Source organism: Tarenaya hassleriana, unplaced genomic scaffold, assembly GCF_000463585.1.
Source record: "Tarenaya hassleriana unplaced genomic scaffold, ASM46358v1 Cleome84, whole genome shotgun sequence".
Lineage (NCBI taxonomy): Eukaryota > Viridiplantae > Streptophyta > Magnoliopsida > Brassicales > Cleomaceae > Tarenaya > Tarenaya hassleriana.
Window position 1 is genome coordinate 81,183 of NW_010970837.1, and position 6,522 is coordinate 87,704.

Consider the following 6,522-nt stretch of genomic DNA (forward strand, 5'->3'; position numbering starts at 1 on the left):
AAAGTCAGACCGTCCGGTCTAGGTCTTGGACCGGACGGTCTTTGCAGAACGATCGGTCCGTTCTTCAGCGGAACACTTCCAGCTCGTTCCGTGGTTCCTTTCTCGCGTCGTTCTCTTCACGTGTGATCCATCCCTAATGGTGTGTGACCCTGTAGGTCCATTCGAAGTGGTAGTGGCTTCAGAAACCCTTTCCCGAACCACAAGTCATGGTTAGCCTCTAGCAAGACGCCCTGACCACCCAGCCAGCATTAGTTCGAGTTCTGATCCTTTGTCTCACGATGTCGTATGTTGAACAAGGGCATGGTATGAGTCACCCTTCAAGTTCAACCGCTTACTCGTCTAGGCAAACCGACTGATAAAATAGATGTACATTCATCTATAGCGTGGCCACGCATTTTCACAGTTCGATTTCCACGAGGGGCCCAGTGACATCTCTCCTGCGTAGGAGGAGACAAGTCTCGTATTGCATGTCTACTATCTACATATGATTCGTGAATGTATCTGAGCAACGCCGTTATGATCATCCGGTTAAAGACAACGTTTGACGCAGTCAAGACACGTCACTCCTCATATCAGATACTCTAGACATCTCAGGTCTGAGGATCCAAGAACGAACCGCTGTATGAGATTCAAGTCATGACTCATGTCCATGTGACAATCTCATGCGGGTCATCCAGTAACTCGTTCCAAACGAGAACCCATGATTGTGATTTGCATCTAATGCACATGATCATAATCATCTATCACACATCATGCTGGTCTTAATTCATCATTGTTCCCACAATGATAACTGACCAGGGAGTTTAGAATCATCTGCAATGATTCAAGGATATTCACCGTAATATAACAAACATGCTAATCATATAACGGAAAAGTAATGCATTCATAAACTAATGAATTAATATATAGTCAAAATATCATATCACGGATCATCGTAGAGCATTACAACCAACATTTCGTCCTTCCCTGCGTGTGTGACTCTGTAGGCTAATTCGATATAGCAGTATAACCCAAAATCTCTAGTCAGGATATACAAGTCATAGGCGGTCTCTAGCAAGACACTATGACTACCTATCTCGAATAGAGTTTGTTCGTGATCTTACGAACGCCAGAGATGATTCCGGTTGATGATCCTTTTGTATCGCGATATCATATGTCAAACATAAGCCATGGACAAGCCACCTTATCTGATGCGACTGCTTTCTCGTTTACTGAGTTCGATTATCTGAAATAGATGCGGCCACACATTTCTACAGTCTCGCTCACACGATGGGCCCAACGATATCTCTCTCTTTTATGAGAGGTACAAATCCCATCTTGACTATCTACAATCCAGCACATGATTCGTTTCGTACCTGATACACACCTTTATAGTCCTCCTGTTACGCAGGACGTTTGACGTATTCAAAGCACGCAACTCCTCATGTTGGATTCCGTAGATATCTCAGGTCTTAGGATCCAATCATGGAACCGCCATATGAGATTCAAGTCATGACGCTAGTCCATGTGACAATCTCATGCGTGTCATTCCAGTATTCCGTTCTCCAACGAATACCTATGATTGTGATCGTATCCAATACCTATGATCATCTATATGATCATCAATCACACATCATACTAGTCTTAGTATATCATTATTCCCATAATGATACATGACTAGGGAGTTTAGTATTGTTCATAACAATACATGGATTTCATAACACATAAGTATGCATAATATGTAATGAATAAAACACTCATCCATCCATAAATAGACCAAAAGTGTCAATACATCAAATGCATCTAAACAAAGCTCGCATAACAGTACATCATAGAGCACTCAACCAACACTCAGGACATATAAGATCACGTGCAAAAAACTGTTTTGAGCATTGATGTGATGACTTATGACATGAGAGAGTAGAAACGTCTTGAAAACATGGTGATCCGTTGAACGTGGCTAAGTTTTGTTGAATTGATTGCTTGACCTTTAGGATTTTCTAGAATGGCTTTTGGGGTAGAAATCGTTGGTTGGTACCCATGGGACCGATGTTGTCTAGTCAGGTAGAAAAGTTTGTACAAGAACCTTTCCCATGTTTGTTGAAATCGGTAAAGTCTATTATCAAATGCATTCTTATTTCTTTATGAGCAGAAAAAGATAGTGAGCATCTCGACACTCCGCTGTCATTATCTCGTCAACAAAAATCGTTCGAGGACATGAGTGCATGGATTTGATGGTTCGGGTCTAAGTTGTGGGTCGGGTTATCCAATAAAACAAAATCGAAAAAATTTTGATTACGAACCCTTCAACTTCAACGTTCTAGGAACCCGAGATGCTAGTAAAAGAAAAAAAGAGAGAAAGTCTAATTAGATGAAAAAAAGAGAGAAAGATAAAAAGAATGGATGTCGAAAGCGTAGACTAGATACGATTAGGTAGAATGGCATAATAGGTTCGAGAAACATGCTTGATAGATGATTGAAGTCCTTAGATTGGTTTTGGGTAGCGGTATAGATCCCATAGCTAGGAAAGACTATCCTTTAGAGAGGGAGATCATATTAGACAGACTTGGTCATTGTTCATGGAGATCTAGGTCGGATGGATGTTTCGCTCTCGATTATCATTTTGAGTTATGTCATTGTCTCGCCCTCCTTTCAGATTGTTTTTCACGGAGTATTTGCTCGAGGACGAGCAAAGGTTTAAGTCTGGGGGAGTTTGATAACACGTATTTTGGGTGACGTTTTGATATAGAATGTCTAGCGTATTTAACTCTATTTTACATATTTGTAGGCATTCTAGGGCACATTTGTCTTCGACATTGCATGGTTGTGTTCTTTGGTGTTGAAATAAGTTTTCATGCATAAAAAAGAGCAAAAGAAGTGGAAAACATGGACTACGGAACATCACGGACGAAACGGAAACATTTGGAGTGTTTCCAGGGAAAACGTGAAGCTCAGAAAATGTCAGATCTTGCAAGTCCAATAACTTTTACTCTATAAGTCCAAATCCTATGTTCTCTATATTATTGGAAAGCTCTTCTCAATATCTACGCATAGACACCAAGCTAAATCCGATATCGGAACAGAGAGTTATGAGCGAATTCGTGAAGCCCGTTAAAACTGCTCAGAAACACGACAAGATCGGTTCGGCATCGCAGAAATTGGAAAATTGCTTAGAAAGTGTAACCGATCGGTTTGGCTTTGCCGAAACGATCGGTTCGACCCCCAGTTTCGGGAAAACTTCCAATTTTGCCCAACCGAAGTGAAATAAGAGGGGAAAGCCTCTAGGTCGAGAATCATTCAGACTTTTATGAGAAAACAGACCAATAGCACAAGAAAAGGGGGTGATTAACAAGAAGCAAGAGACAGGAGTAGAAGACGGAGATCATGAAGCCGAGAAATCGACTAAGCGTTCCTCTTTCCTTCTATTTTACGATGTTTTGTTGTATTGATATGAACCCTGACGTCTCGATGTTTAGCGAGTAGTTCTTTTGCTGTAGGTTAGGGATTTACTATGTAGGGATCTTTGGTTTCTAATTCCAGACTTTGTGGTTTTATTTATTCTATTCGGGTTATTGAGTTGCGTTTAATGCGTTTGATCTTGTTTGCCACTTGATTGAATGAACTTAGGGTTTTAATTCGCATAGACATATGGGATTCTAACCTGGAAATAACTCAATAAATAGAACAGGTATTGCATTGAGAGATAAATATTTGCCTAGGGATTATGATAGCATTCGTTCATGCATCCAGGATTTTAGACTATTGAATCGAGAGATTAGTAGGATAAAGCCTGGATAGTGAGGTTAGACTCGAGAGGGTTAATCTCTACTTTAGAGCTTGAAATCCCTGAATCGGATAGATACACCACTACGTTTGCATCTTTTGAAAGACCCTTGCATGTAAAGCAATCCCGAAGCCTACAGTGTTTTGCCATTGATAGTTTATCGTTTGTTTTTATTATTTTGCTTTTGATACATTCTCATCATTCTCATATTTTCTCTAGATCTAGATTTGTATTGGAATCTGATTCAGTTGTTTACTTGTCCCTCTGTTCGACCCTAGTTGCAACACACGATACGTACACTTGCGGGTAATTGTTGAGTCTAGGATATTATAACTTGATCGAATTTATTCGCCTAGATTTGCGACATCAACGCTTTCTATGATTTATGGATTAGTGTTTCATTCATTACATGTTTTGCATACTTAAAATATGTTATGAAATCCATGTATTGTTATGAACAATACTAAACTCCCTAGTCATGTATCATTGTGGGAATAATGATATACTGATACTAGTATGATGTGTGATTGATGATCATGTAAATGATCATATGTATTGGATACGATCACAGTCATATGTATTCGTTGGAGAACAGAATACTGGATGACTGATAACACGTATTTTATATGATGTTTTGATATAGGATGTAATATCCCGATTCCCGTATAACTTATTTAAATTGTTTTCGGGAATAAACGGAGGGTACAAGGCTAAAAATATAGAGAATATTTCAACGAAGATCTAGAAGAAAATGACACTCGATTTGACTGGGAAACGAGGAAGTTATGAACAAAACAAGACTTAGTAGAACCTAGGAATTCAGAATTCACGAGTTATTCGAGATACGGACGTTTCGAGTTGTGCCTCATCATACAAACGCGAGATTTCAATAACCTATTTATTGGACATGAAAGAGGACGTTCCAAGGAAGGCGTAGAAACAAACGGTGCGCGATTTGGATAAGGAACGAGTGAGAACGGAGCGATCGAAAACGGACTATGCACGTTAGTCCGGACGGACCAGAAGAGGCGGAACGGACGGTCCAGAAAATCAGAACGGACAGACTGACGAAGGTAGAACGAACGGACCACGAACGCGCGAGAAGCTGGGCCAAAACTGGGCCCAGACCGTCCGTTCCAGGACCAGAACGGACGGTCCGCTGGACCGAACGCAAGTGGCCAACTTGCTGCCTTGGCCCCACCTGCGTCAACCCGCCGACCAATCCGCTCAGGGCGTTGCAGGCTCGACCATGGACCTGGGTTTGAGCCCATTTCGCCTCTCCCACGCGGCCAAAAACACCCCCAAAGGTGGGAGTTAGCCATTTTCGGCCAAAGGAAGAAGAAAAGAGAAAGAGAGGAAAAAGGAGAGAAAGAAGGAGAGCCACTGCGAGGGAAGCTCGGGGAAGCAAGGAGGGACATCCCTAGAGTGTCTAGGAGATGTTTTCAGCGCGGAACAAGCCGGAAAACGCCACAAAATCCAACCAAATCGGATCTGAGCTGAAACAGAGGTGAGTGGCTCGAGTTGCATCTGTGTAATCTCGTTTTCGTCGATGTGATTGTGTTATTTCAATGGTTTGTTGCTTGGATTAGATAGAGGACACTTCAATGAACATTTAGCAACAAACGGGACTGAATTTGGTTGAGAAATGAGGGAGATATGATCAAACGAAGTCGGACCAGGAAACTGTTTCGCGAGAGCGAACAGAGCCAGAACGGACGGACTCTAAGACCAGAACGGACGGTCTGGGTTGATGCGCACGCACCGAGTCTTATATTTAATACCCGATTCGTACCACTATCCGCAAGTATACGGTAGTTGTAGTACCGGGGTCGAACACGAGGACTAGGATGTATTAGTCTATCTCTAAGCTAGATTAGGTGGTCAAGTGAAAATGTGGTTTGTGGTAAGGGTCGGAATACAAGAAAGCAAGTAAAATTAACAGTTTGTAAAACGATGGTTTGAGGCGTTGTAGGTTCGGGATCCCTCAAGAATCGCATGGATGGTTAATGATGCTACAATGTCTATGGGTTATCCTCCATATGGGGGTTTCAAGCACTTCTTCTAGAGTTTGTCTCTCCCAAGCTTAAACTCACTACCTAGAGGATCGATTCACCCATCTCCCAATGATCTAAATGATCTCTAGATGCATTAGTGTACCCTATCATGAACCCTAAGCAAGTTAAGCCATCTCCCAATGTGAATAACTCACTCATTTGACATTTGGTTCCAAACATCATTCCCATATCCCTATGATCAATGTGTTCTACAATCATATCAATTAGGGTTTCAACCAAATCAATAGCATTAAGCACAAAACATCAAACCCATGGAAGAAACTCAAAGACATCATAGATTAAGCATAGGTATCCATACAAAAGTGGGGATCCCTCACCCACAACAAAGTCACTACTCCATAACTAGGGTTTCAAAACAGAAAGCAAAATGAAGAAACATGGAAAAGGAGAAGAAATGCTCAAGATGGTCTTCAATGGTGGTCCTCCTCTTCTCCTAGCCTCCTTGATCTCCAAAATCCCCCTTTTCTTCCTCTCCAAGGTGAGTTTTCTCCAAAGTGTGTAGCCCCCTTTCTCCCTCCTCAAACTCCCCTTTTTGTGAATGTTCAGAATTAGGTCTTCTCCTCAAAACATGGGCTTTTCCTTTTTGGGCCGATTTTGATTTCAGGCGGTCGCTCATTTTTCAGGCGGGTCGCTCATTTTCCTCTGGGTCGCCCATTTTTCAGGCGGGTCGCTCATTTTCCTCTG